This window comes from Macaca fascicularis, chromosome 11 (assembly GCF_037993035.2).
Source record: "Macaca fascicularis isolate 582-1 chromosome 11, T2T-MFA8v1.1".
NCBI classification, from domain to species: domain Eukaryota; kingdom Metazoa; phylum Chordata; class Mammalia; order Primates; family Cercopithecidae; genus Macaca; species Macaca fascicularis.
Window position 1 is genome coordinate 54638939 of NC_088385.1, and position 13813 is coordinate 54652751.

Sequence of the window (13813 nt, forward strand, 5' to 3'; positions counted from 1 at the left end):
AGTTTGGGAGGCAGAGAAGGAGGAGGGGAGAAAGGAGAGGAGGGGAATGTATTCTTGGAATGTCTTATTCGGAAAGGTTTCTTTCTAACTCACAAGGAAGAAACACTCTGTATTATAAAGCTATTATCACACGCTGGGAGGGGTACCTTCTAGTACATTAGTAAGGAATTCTACATGAACAGAGTTTTTCCCATCCCACTGTGTAACAGTCACCTGTGAAAAGAAACTACCAGAGGATGCAGTGGAGCCCGCAGGGCAGACCCGACTGTGATGTGTGCTGTTTGCCACCCATCCTCCCCCATCACCAACAGTGATTACACATTTTTTTAATTGGCTGTCAATGTTTTATAAATCAAGAGGTTACATTTTTGAAAAAAAATTCTGAATGTCCAGCTTTCTATGAAAAAGTTGGGTAATCTGACCACACCAGGCCGAAGCTCCTGCTGGAAGCCTGCTGGGCCAAAAGGGGCTGTTCCTATCAACCAGCATGTGTCCTCCAGTCCATCTCATAGGGTCTGCATCCCTCCAGCCTCGCTCATGACCCACCTGGCCCTGGCCCCGTGACCAGCCCACAGTGACAGCGGAGCTCACGGTTGGAAGTGCAGGCTCTGGAGGCAGCTGGCCTGGGTGTGCCCAATGCTGGATTCTCCCTACCACTAGCTGTGCAACCAGAACCAATGAAATGCACTCTCTAAGCCTCTGCTTCCTCACCTGTGAAATGAGAAAAATAACACCACCTACTGCATAGTCTGTGAGAAGTCCATGAGATAATCACGTCAAGTGCTCAGTACAGTGCCTGGCACGTAGTACCTGCTCAGTAAACGTTAGTGCTTATTATTGCGCACAATTGCTGTAATGACTTAAGGAGAATCCATCTGAGTTGCAGCCCAGTGTTTGAAGATGATTTAACAACACAAAACAATTTGCCCTTCAACCCTCCTTTCTTGCTCAGGGACCCGGTCTACAGACAAAAACCATCTAGTGAGTATATCCGTGACATGTTAGTTATTGTGTGGAGCAGGGGCACTTCAGAGATAGGATTCAGACCTGTTCCTGGGGCTCGCAGTAGAGTGGGGGGAATGGACGATGGCACACTCACAGCACTGACAGGTGGAGTTACGCACAGAGCTCTCCCCACAAGCCCTGCCCAGGACCACACAGGAGCTTGGCATTCAGGAGGACCTGGGGGTGGATCTGATTCTTTTCTCCTTCTAGGCTCCAAACCTTTCGGGGGGCTTCGCTAAAGGACACCCAACCTCGAATTAATTCCACTCCATTTCCAGTTTCCCAGACTGTGCACGTGATTTCAACAAAGCCGGTCAGGTCTCAAATGGAGTTCATTATAATGGAATTTTACCTGAGGCAGCCCCTCCCCCACTTCTTAACATCATGGCACCCAAGATATGGGTGTGCTTGCCAAAGAGGCTGGGCAGAAGTCACTTCCTGCCCCTGGCAGAAGTCTGGAAATTCAGAGCTGTTTGGAACAAAGAACTCTGCCCCGAAGGTGTTTTCCAGCATCTCCCTGACCAGACTGGAACTGCCCCATTCACCCTCGTACCACCTGCTGCGTTTTTTCCAGCCCTCCTAGACAGGAAGGAGAGGAGGGAAGACTGAGCTGAATGACCAGGACACTGCAGGAAAGGCAATGCGCAAGTGAGGAAGAGAACATGCATTCTGGACTTAAGCCTGAATTTAAATTCTGGTTCTGATTTAGTAGTTCAATGTTTTCGGGCAAGGAATTTAGCCTCTTAATCTCTGTGAACCTTGGTTTCCTCTTCTGTAAAATGGGTATAATATTACCAGCCTCACAGGATTATTGAGAGGCATAAATGAGAAAATGCATGAAAAGCACTGAACATAGTACCTGGAGCATAGTGAGTTATCATAACCATTGGTTATTACGATTGTCAGCTATTACATAATATGGTAACCACAAAGGCCAAAGGTTGGTATAGAAAGAGACACTGGGTGGAGCTGGGGTGGAGGGATGACTGAAGAAGGTAGAACCCTGTCCCTGATCCCAGCACAGGTCTGGGAGCCAAGGCGAGGCCCAGGCCAGAAGCACCTGCCTGCCTGCCTGGAGCTGACAGGCACAGACTGGATAGGTAATTACAAAGTTGAGGGCTGGGGTGGCCCATGCAACTGTCCAGCCAGCCACATTCCTTTGTCCTATGGGTGGCTGGGTGGTGAGTATCTGGCTGTTTATGTGGCTACCAGGATGGTGAGTGTGGTCAACACTTTTCCCCAGTAGCCCCAGCAGGGTATTCGACCTTCAAAGGGAAAGGGACTCTCTACGGGCATTTGGCTCCTTTTCCCATGGCATCGCCTCTATTGCCTCCACCCCAACCCTCCAGCTACCCCTTGCTTCTCAGGTTAAACAAGTCAAAAGGCCAAAGAACAAGGCCAGACTCTGAAGAGATGGCCAGTAGAGATTACTAAAGTTCACCCCATCTCACTGGAGCCCTTAAATGATCAAGAAGCCCAGGACAGATGTGAATCCATCACTGCCCCAGCCCTGTGTGCTTTGATTAGCTAGCCAGACTCATGGTTCTTACACTTCCATGTCCTTTTCTCAAAATATATATTCCTCCTAATCCACTTATGAAAATGCAATTCAGTAGGTATTAATTGAGCACATAGTATTGGCTCACTGCTGACACCAGGCTCTTGGTTGAACCGAGGAGACCACCAAGTGTTGGGGAGGATGTAGAACCATGGGATACCTCAAGCACTGCTGATGGAAGCCCAGAGAGGAAGGGCTTCAACTGTACATAGAGGCCCAGCACAGAGCTCTTAGAGTCAGGCTGTGGCATGTATGTGGTCGCCTGTGCACACTGCAGCAGACAGGCACACACGTGAGCCAGAAATTGGGTCCCTAGGTCATGAATAATACAACTGTTATAGCTAATCATTATAACTGTAGAAACTCATCTAATACAACCTTTTCATTTTAGAAATGAAGCCTATATCAAGTGTTGGAAAGGATGGAGAACAATGGAAACTTTCAACCACTGCTGAAAGTGTTTTTTGGAACAACCACTATGGAAAGCTGTTTGGCACCCTATAGCAATGCTGAACATAGAATTCCATGGGAGGCAGCAATTCCAACCCTAGGTATGTGCCCTACAGAAATTCTTGTGAGTTTCTCATGCACCAGAAGACAAGTATAACATGTACACCCCTAGCAGTACTGTCCTATCGTAATAGCTCAACTGGAAACAACCCAAATGTCCATCAGTGAGAGGAGGATGTACAAATCGTGGTGTATTTTTCCAATGGAATACTATACAGCAGTGCAAACTAATGAACTGCAGTGGTGTGCATCGATATGGATGAACCTCAGAAAACTCATATTGACTCAAAGAAGTGCATCACAGAGAATACACATGTATGTGAACTCCAAAGCCATGTAAAATGAAACAATATAGTGTTTTGTAAAACATGCATAAATGATAACTTACAAAGAAAGCAAGGAGACAATGAACCGAAATTCACTTTGGGTTGGGGAGTAAGGAGGGGGAACGCAAATGGGGAGAGGCAGAGGGGGCTTTTAAGGTGCTGCGAATGCTCCACTCTTAACTTGGGTGGTAGGTTCAGGGTATAGGATTCTTTAATATATACATAAACATATAATCTTGTGTATATGATATATCACAGTTTTTAAAATGAACAAAAAAGAATTGAAGAACCCAAGTTGCAGAGAAGCTAAGTAACTTTTACAAGCTCATCAGCTAACAAATGACAGAGAAATCAATTTGCCAAATCTGAGTTTAATCAGGTGCCAGGACAGCCATTCCTGAGTTCTAAATGGGCCTCACAAGGACAGGCTTCTGGTCTAGAAATTTTGAAAAGAAGTGCAAGAGTCTTTTTTTCCCCACTTGTAAATTCCCAGTGTCTTGAGTAGTACCCGGCACACAGTAGGCTCTTGGCCCATGGGTACTGAATACACATGCCTTTCAAGGGCCTACTGTGTGCCAGGCACTTGACTTACATCACCTAATCCTCACACAGCCCTACAAGGGAGCTATTATTATACCCGATTTACAGGTAAGGACACTGAGATTTGGGGATATTAAGAAACTTGCCCAAGGTCACAGGCTACAAAGTGATCATGCCAAGATTTGAACCTAAGAGTCTAACTCAGACCCTGGGTTTCTCCTGTTCTGCCAGGCTGCTAGCTTCTAACAGCACTACCTAAAATTTTAGTTATCTACCAAGGAACCCTGGGACCCACAGGGGGTGGGGCAGGCTGAGCATTTTCTCTTCCTGTGACCTCTGTCTCCAGGCTCTGACAGAGCAGTCTGTATGGCCAGGTCCAGGGCTGGCAAGCCGTGTGAAGCAGTGGTTACAGGCTGACTTGCAGCCCTGGGCAGGTGACTATATCTCTTTAGACCTTGGTTTCCCCACTATGCCTGCTGGAGAGGATAACTGTACTTACCCCAGAGAGAAGCTATGAGGATTGAAGGAGACAAGTAAAGCAATCAGCACGGGGCCTGGCATGAGGCTATCAGAGGAGGCTAGAGTCCGTTTCTCCTTCCAGCTGGGCTAGGTTCAAGAGTCCTTAAGGGATAGCCAGGAGAGGGAAAAGGTAGGCAAAGTGAGAATAGCTCCCCATTGGCCAGTGGGACAATCAGCACATAGTAGGTTTTCCATAAAGAGGCTTGTTTGAAAGATTGTTTCCTATTTGCCTTCCAGACTATTAGAGTCATATTTGATTCCATACAATTTCTCTGCACAGTCCTACCTCCCTTGGGTTCTTGTTTGCTATTCTTAACCTAAGTAAGGTGACCGAGACTGCCAGAGAGGCACCAAGATCTAAAAGTGCTGGCAGAGGGAGCCTCCTTCTGAGAGGCCACTGTCCCCAGAGTAACCTTTGGGCAGTCCAAGCTTGCTCTCAGGTCAACTTGTTCAAACTAGTTAGTACATCTAACCCCGCAGCTCACAAACATTTATTGCAGGCCTATAATGTGCAAGACAGGGCACTAGTGCCCTGTGGCCATCCCATGAAGGCAGAGGCGGGAGAGTTCCATGCAGGTTAAGAGCGTGGGCTTCTGCAAACCTGAGAGGGAGTCCTGGCTTTCCTCCTCACAGGCTATGACAGCTTGGCATGTTGACTAACCTCACGGAGACTCCATTTCCTCATTTGTAAAGAGAACATAACTTGTTCCTACCTCACAAGACCTAGTGATAGGTCTGGGAGGCACGTAGCACAGCACCTGTTACCAAGTGATTGCTTAGTAAGTAGCTGAAGCTACAACTCCAGCACCAGCAGATGGCACACACTGGATGTGTCATCAGCAAAGCCTTGGGCCTCATGGGTATTCCACAGTGCCTGGAATGTCCCACCTTGCGTAACACTTCCAAGCTTCAGGTTGTCATCAGAAGGCCAGTGAGAGGCAGCAGTTTCTCAGGAACCAACCACCGAGTCTGCCCAGACTACACTTTCCCGCGGGTTGCAGCTGCCCACACCCTGCTCAGGACCAGGACTCTCCCCTGTGCAGAATGAGGACTTTGTATGGCATCTGGTTCTGGGAACACTGCTTAGTCTATTCCTTGGCACAGGACCTGCAGGGCAGGTTTGCAAAAGCATGACACACATTCCGACTCACAGAGTACTGACTTCCACTCCTGCTATTTGTCGATGAGACACCCCCATCCTCCCCCAGCCAGCCTTGGGGTGGGGGTCTCACCACCTCCCTTCCCCACAAGTCACTTCAAAGACATGACTTCCCAAGAGATCTTCACTTGCCCTTTTCATTTGTTGACAATGAGAATGACTTCCTTCCTGGCAGAGTAACTGAGAGTCATCGTGGTGGCTCTGCTCCCTCCACTCCTATGCCCGATCACCCACAGGTTGGACCTCTGGGGAGCCTATCCTTTGCACCTGGGCCATGAGGACCCAGGACCCAGAAGGCAGGACAGTTTCTCTTCCACATGTCGCCACAGCAGGATACAGGCACTGCCATCAATGCCTGTCACTTGAATTGAGCAAGAACAACCTGTCCCCACCCTGGACCATTTCCCCAATAGTCAGACCAGACCAAAGAGGCAAACTCTAGCGTCCTGGGGAACTGACAATGTCTCCTGCAACGCAGCTTCTCCCTGGCTTTGGCCTCCACTTTGCTTATCGTTTCCCCGGAACCTGATTACAGGCGACCTATGTCCTTTATCACAGTGGGCATGGTTTGCCTACCCTTGCCTTCCTGGCTGCTTACCTGCTTTACAGCCAGACTTTCTGTGGGATAGTGTGGTCCCGAGAGGTCTGGGAAGCTGGATGAGCAAAACAAGGAGGCTGCAGATATGGAGGAAGAAGGAAGAGGAAACGTGAGGCCCAGTCTTGGCTCCACTATGAACCCCAGTTTCCCCAGGGGAAGCTGAAGAGGAGCTGGCAGACCTTCCTCTCCCTGTCTGAGGTCGGGGTGGGGCAGGAAAACCGAAGGTGAGGCCAGTCACAAGTCAAGGGTGAAGGGAAGTCACACGAGTGGTGGGCTGGGTCTCAGGACAGGGTGGCTGCGAGCAGTGCTGCCCTCAGGGAAAAGACGAGAATTGGCTGATAACACCAGGGAGCAGTCTAGGGTGTTGGGGTCTGTCCTCAGAATTAAGCTACCCCTGCTTTCCCTTGAGCATTAAGCCTCCCCCAACCTCATCATCCCCTCATCACTGCTGTGACCTCTGCTGAGTTTGGAGTGATGATCACCAGGATGATTAATATTCCATTTTTCCCTGGAGAGTTTGGGTTTATGTCCATTGTCCTGGTATAACCATGCATGGCATCCCCTTTCACTCTCATAAGTATCCCAGTTTGCAAGATACATTACTCAGGACCTCTTTCTAGCATATCCAGGAGGGCACTGACACAGGAAAAGGTTAGGGACAAATCAGAGGGAAGCAGAACAAGCGAGGCCTTGGTGACCCAGAGTGGCAGCCAGGCTGGCTTCAGCCGAGCTGGATCCTCTCAGAACTGGACAATAGTGGAAGGGGAGCCTGAGAACTGCTTCCCACACTGGGGTTCAAATTGTCTTGGAGTCAGGGGCCTAGTCTGGTGGGTTCTGCTTTCTGCCATCCCTCAGAGGGCCTGGAGTCATGCTGGGCACACAAGAGGCTCTTAATCAAATCTGGTCAATTCCTTACTTTCCTCTACCTGCATCCAAAACAGAATTGTAGCAGGAAAAAATGGAAGCTGGAGCGCTGTAATTCTTTATTCAGCAACACACCAAATGTCATCTAGGTGGTCCTCCTGTCTCTGGCTCTCTGGCTTCTAGGACCTGACTGCTACAGAGGCAACAGCGAGTTTCTAGCAGAGATTCCAGATGCCCATCCCAGCCAGGACAGTGGTGCCTCCTTAGGATGTGGGGTAAGGAATCAAACAATGGGAACTCCCTCTCCTGTCTTAGATAACCACCTGATGTAGTAGCCACCTGATGCAGCCCACTCGGCCCCAGGCCTTTCTCCATTCACAGCCTGGGCTTTGGACACCTGCTATCTGTTCTGGGGGTAGAGTGTAGGGGTCCAGGAGGTCCTCTTGGAGTTTCCTCTGGGACTTAGTTACAAAAGAGATCAGTTCTGAGGTCAAATAGGTGATACTACTTAGAAATCATAAACGTAAATTATCAGGGCACCCCAAACAGCACCCGACCTTCCATAATGTTTGTACAAACAAAGTCTGATGGCCTCTGCTGAAGAGGAGCAAAGGGTTGGAAAGGCTTTCTAACTCTCATTTTTTTCCCTCCTTTCTTACCCCATTTTCTAGTTCCTCCTTTAGCTTGGTAAGGGTCCAAGTCACAGCTGATCAGGACCAGCCAAACCCGAAGCCATGGGACCCAGCCAGAGCACAGACTGTGAATTCCCCAGCTTTTTGCAGTTTGAGTCAGCCCCACAGCCGGACTGGCCTCCCAGGACTCTTCTCAAATGGGTCCAGAGAGGCTACTGAGTGGGGGCCATGAACTCTGCAGGGAGGGCTACTTCTGCTCAACGATTTCTAGCACCCAAAACAAAAGCCAGGGAGAAATGTACAGTCTTACTACCTCCTGGTCTGGCTGCATGCCAGTCCTGAAACTGTTTCAGAAAGACCCACAGTTCCCTCCAGCACTTGGACAGGGAAGGGACGGCAGAAGGTCTCTCAACACACAACACTCTCAGTTCATAGAATTCAGGCTCCAGTGTTCAGATAACCCATCTCTACCTCAGCAAACCACCCCCAATCCCCAGCCTGGGTTAAAGCCTTCTTTGCCAACACCATGACTTCTCTGGCCCCAGACTTTCCCGATTTCTTTTGCTCACCCCTTTCACTAGCAGAGACAGGCCGCTAATGAGACCACTAGGCAGAAATGGAATGAAGGGCTGGAAAAGCCTGCAGTGCTGGGATGTACCTCCTGATCCTAGGAGAAAGATGAGACGTAGATTTATCATAAAGCCACCATCCCTTCACAGTCACCTCCTGCTAGAATCATGCCATAGCCATTCCATAACCACTACTGTGTTGGGTATCTGAGCCCCTGCCCATGAGGAAGACCACCTTCCAGTAGGTAGTTGGAGCAGAGCCAAACTCTGCCCAGGAGTTTCTGCAATGCTCAGAAAATGCCTGCCCAACTGCTTGCCTGGGCTCTGGCCCCTTTGGCTTCAACTGAGCCCAGACAGGAGGCTGACTCACTCACCGCACGCACAGAGAAGGAGGAGGAACAAGAGGAGGAGGAGGAGGAGGAGGAGGAGGAGGAGGAGCTGCGAGAAGGGCCTGGACTTGGAGACCCAAGGCTCCCCCAGCCCGGGCTGGGTCTCAGACTCTGGTCCCTGGGTGAAGAGGAGGGGCAGTTGTCCACTGGCCCTGGAGATCACAGGCTGTTCCCTCCTAGATACTTCTGAATCTTCCTCACCACCACCACAGATGCAGGGCACCTCACTTTCCAAACAGAAACTACTCCTTGAGCCTCTTCCTCATTTAAATGCTTGCCCCTGAGTTCCTCTGAACATCTATTGACAGGCTGTCCTGAAAAACTAGGGCCAATTAGGTCTAAACTCATTGGTAGTTCAAAGAAAAGTTAAAAAAAAAAAATTACTTAAAAGACCCAACTCCACCATCACAGGTGGACCATACCTGGGTCCTGTAAGAAAATAAATAAGGCTACACGCCCTCCACTCCAGCAGTTTTGAACACCATCGACAGCCAATCGCTCCTTTTCTTATTCCTCCACTCCATGCCAAGGCGCCCGGACAGAGGAAGGAAACAAATGCTTCTTGTTGCCCAAGTGCTGAGCACTGTGCTAGCGGAGCATTTCTCCTTTAAGCTGCCTAAGCACCGAGGATGTCGCCGCTCCCCTCGCCAGCCTGGCACGAACTTCACCTTTCTCAAACCTCAGTGCCCCTTAGTGTCCCAGCCTCATGGCACGACAGCCCCGACCTCAGTCGCCAAGTTTACCGCTGGGACTTAGACTCTAATGCTCGCACCCGGGATCTCAGGCCCCGGTATCCCCGACGCCCCGACACCGAGTCCCTATCCTGAAACCCCCTTCCCCGCTGCTCCCGGGTCCGCACCTGGTCCGGCCGCGGGTTGGACAAGCTGTTCCGCGCTCCCGGCGCCCACGGCTCGGCTGCCGCCTTTTGACAAGCAGAGACAGCCCAGCACCTGGCCCCGCCTCTCGATCAGGCCCCGCCCCGGCCCCGGCCCGGCCCTCCGCCCCGCCCACAGGTCCAGTCTTCTCCTGCCAGGAGCTCGGTTGGCGCTGCAACCATCTTGACTTGGAATCAACCACCCTACAGGGCACGCTGTAGCCTTAGAGACTCTACCTCGTGAAACTTTCATCGACTGTCGTCCATAGTGCAAGGCACGCTTCTGCCCTCTGTGGGACAGAGTTGTCGATGTTTATAGGTGCGGATTCCCGCTTCAGCCTGCGTTAATCGGGGATGCAGCCCCCCACCCTTCCTGCCGTGGTTCTACCCAGCCTGCTGCGGACGCCTGGGCCAGGTGCGTCCCCTCCTCCTGGGCTGACCCGGCCAGGACTTCGTCGTCCGCGGGACGCTGGGGGGTGCCTGCCAACTGGCACCGGCGGCTAGCTCCGCACGGGTGGGAAATCCCGGGCTCCGCTCGCTATCCTGTTACTGCTGCAGAACGCCAGGAAGCTCAGCCTGCTCCCACAGATTAGGGTAAAAGACCCCTAGGGGCCGAAGTGGAAACCGGAGTTGCATCATCGCTCCCACCCGATATTACCTTGGTAGCGACCGCGGCTTACCACGTTCCCGGTCTGTCGCGAATCTCACCCAAGGGAGCTGAGTCTCAGCTTCCCTGGTCCCTGGTCCCCAGTTCCCCCTTCCTCCCCATGGCATCGGCGTGAAGGGAAAAGATAAAGAGTACGTCCTGAGACCTGGAATTGTGGATGACTGTGGAAAATTCACCACAGAAAATTTTGGCTAAAAGTCATTCTCTGCTTCCCTTGACTACGTGATAGGCACAGCTCTAGCTACTAGAGGAGAGCTGAAAAAGCTGGGGTTCCCTTTTCTAAGAACTCGCTGTGCAGTGGGAGAGTGTATAAATAAATAGCAATTACAACATAATCTTCTGGAATAGAAATGCCCACAAAATCATCCAGCAGTGGATGACCTCTTTTAGCCAGGGAGGATATTGCTATTCGCCTCTTACAGAGGAGGAAACCGTGGCTCAGAGGGACAAGATGAAAGGGTGGAAAATTGAGGCATAGAAAGGTTGAGTAATATGCCCAACATGACTCAGCTAATCAATGAAGGACTAGTGCTAGAGCCCAGCAAATCTGCCGGTGCAATGGTCTCTGAACCATTTCTGAGACAGCCATGCTGGACTACATGATAACCAGCCCCTCACAACTCAATAATGGGGTTAAAAGAAATAGACTGAGATTAAACAGAAGGAAGAACCTCCAACAGTGAAGTTTGTTAAGCGCTGAAACAGTTCATTATGGAGGTATCATGGAAACTTTCTGAGAAGACTTAAACAAAAGACAGAAGAGAGGCACAGTCTTTGACTGAACTTGGGAATGGACCATTTATTCTGAGAAACAGATGAAGTGCCCCTTTAGAGGTCCTGCCAGTCTGATGGATGGATTCTCTACCCGTAATGAAAGTAATAGGAAGAATTCCCTTGCCCAAAGCATCGTGGGAAAGCTAGTGGTGATTCTTGTGGGAAGAAAAGCATAAGAGGAAATTTCCAACTGCTAATACCTTGGGACATTCTCTGGAAGTCCCATGAGCCTCTGAAAGAGGTTGAGCACTCAGAAGTCACTTTTGTGGTGCTTGATTGGTCTGACATCTTGCAAATAAACCTTATCAAAAGATGGTGGATGCTTACTAAGTATTCCATAGTAATTGACAGTTAGTCTTTTTTCACAGCTCTTTGTTGGAGGAGAGGTACTTGTAATTCATATGTGTAAACTGCTTTATAGTATAAAAAGAATTCTTTGGAATATCTTACTTGATCTTTATCACAGCCTTTTCAGACATGAAGAGTAAAAAATAATGTTCTATTGTACAACTGATGTGCAGAGTTGTCAAGGTTTGTACAGCTGAGGAGTATCAGAGCTACTGGACCCAGGTCTTCTCTCTGCATATCCCACTGTTTCATGCTGCCTCTAAAAAACAAAAAAATGTTTCCGTGCATGCACTTTTCACAGAGTTGGAGAACTCAGAGGTTCTGTGTTTGGCAGATTGGCAAGATTATAGATGTCATCACGGTCCCCAGCACATGCCGTCATCAGCCCCATCACCTTGTCTCTAACCATGCTCTTCTCATATTCCCCCAATACCTTAACTGTTCTCTCTCATCCACCTCTCCAGATCCTCTCCTCTTTCAGGTCGTGCCTGTTCCATCAGGCTTTTCCAACATCTCTAGGCTGAAAGGAACTGTCAATTCTCTGGTCTTTGTAGCGATGCATTGTCTATATTGCATGATTCTGCACCTGATAATGAACCATCTGGTATTTACATTGAACAAAGATAGATTTTTTTTGCCTGTTTTGTTCTTAGAAGGAAGGTTATTTTGTGAAAGTAGAAAAGCAAGATCATATGAGATTCACTTCTCCTGTGTTCTGTTGTAATCCATAATTGTCTCTGGACCCTACTTCTCCCTAGCCAGGTATACAACTGGAAAGGGAGGTTGCTGTCCCACACCATGTTCTCTTGATGCCTTGATGACAAGCACCATTCCTGCACTACAGAGTTAATAGTTTTAAATTCCTCTATCTTGACTTCTCTATAAACCACGTACCAGAACCTGTGCAGAAGACGTTAATTTTTCTTTTCCCTGAAGTTAACATTTCTCATATTCTCACTTATCCCTGGGATGGGTAGTGGTCTTTATTGGGATGTACAGATTGTTTTTTGTCAGTACTCATCTCTGCCAAATTACATCAGGGAATATCTAGTAAGCACTTGCTTGGCTAATATTAGCCAAGTCTGGTGGTGTGCTAGATACCCTGCTATAGTGCTATAGACTCAAAAATCTGTGTAAAAACAAAAGAGTCCTTCCAGGTGCATCTGACTTTGATGGAAAGATTCCAGAGGCGCTAGGCTGAGGATTTCATTTCATTCATTTCATTCCTGTGCATTTCATTCCACAGACTCCAAAGAAAGGCAGGGCCTGGTCTCTTGACCTCTCTGCCAGGCTCTAGGTACCTGGGGATGGCCTGGGCAGTTGTGGCTACAGTCAGGCCATAGGACTGCAGCTTGTCCTCATCTCTGGGCTTCCCTTTTCTGCAGCCTGGCCACTGTCCTCGAGGCTGGCGGATGCTCTCTGCACCTCTTGCTGTTGTGTCAGAGCTTGAGTGGGTCACTTTGTCCCTGTGAGGCTCCCAGAGACCCTGTCCCCATGGACAGAAGTTTTTTGAGCTGCCTAAAGACTGCTCTGCAGGTAAAAATGTGCCCTTTGAGCGCTCTCTGGAACACTCCCATCTAACTGTTTGTTTTTCCCTTTTTAGGGCCATTTTCCCCCCTTAAATATTTTATGGTTATGGGCACAGTGGGACTGAAGGGAAGCCTCTCTTCAGTAAACACCCAGAGAACATTCTGAGAGACATGGGCATGGAGTTAGAAAGACAGAAGGGACCAGGCCATCTTCTCAGTTTGTTCCCTTGTTTTAGAGATTTTTAAAAAACACACATTAAATTCAGAAAGATTAATTCTTTTATATTTCCTAACCCTTGTTAAGACGAAAAGGATCAAGGATGACTCTCCTTATTTATGTTCCAGATGGTAAAAATAGGATGAATAAATGTAAGAAGCTGTAGCAATGAAAGCAAATCAAGGGGTCTTCCCAGGACAGTGTTTTCAAATTTTTAACTGCAACCCATAATAAGAATAGGTTTTTATTGTGACCTAGTTTACTCAGGAATATATATAAGTTTCCTGCTACAAAAGATGTTCTACAATGTTTTCTATTATTTTCTCTATCCTCTTTTCCTTCCTTCCTCCCTCCCTCTTTCCCTCTTTCATTCCTCTTCCTTCCTTCCTTCCTTCCCTCCCTCCCTCCCTCCCTCCCTCCCTCCCTCCCTCCCTCCCTCCCTCCTTCCTTCCTTCCTTCCTTCCTTCCTTCCTTCCTTCCTTCCTTCCTTCCTTTTGGGACCCACCAAATTTACTTCACCACGCATTAATGGGTTGTGACCCAAAATATAGTATTAAAAATCCTACCCTGCACAGTGGTTCAGGCCTGTAATCCCGGTACTTTAGGAGGTTGAGGTGGAAGGATTACTTTGACGCCAGGAGTTTGAGACCAGCCTGAGCAACATAGTGAGACCCTATCTCTACAAAAACTTTAAAAATTATCCAGGCGTGGTGGTGTGTGCTTGTAGTCCAAGCT

The 13813-nt window shown here is 48.9% G+C and overlaps 1 protein-coding gene across 12 annotated transcripts in view; it reads right to left on the reverse strand.

Annotated features, from left to right (window-relative positions):
* Positions 1–13813, reverse strand: part of VDR (vitamin D receptor) — a 105715-nt gene that overhangs the window by 54025 nt on the left and 37877 nt on the right. For 2 of the 12 annotated variants that reach the window (XM_065524109.2, XM_065524111.2), the window contains exons 1-4: positions 9529–9568; positions 8281–8378; positions 6216–6292; positions 4439–4560 (exon numbers count right to left, since the gene is read on the reverse strand). The exons of 2 other annotated variants lie outside the window; for them this stretch is intronic. The gene's annotated coding sequence lies outside the window, so the exon portion shown is untranslated. Of the gene's footprint in view, positions 1–4438; positions 4561–6215; positions 6293–8280; positions 8379–9528; positions 9569–11434; positions 11592–13813 lie in introns of those variants that run through there. 8 more of the 12 variants (XM_074006738.1, XM_074006734.1, XM_045365129.3 and 5 more) reach the window with 5 other exon arrangements.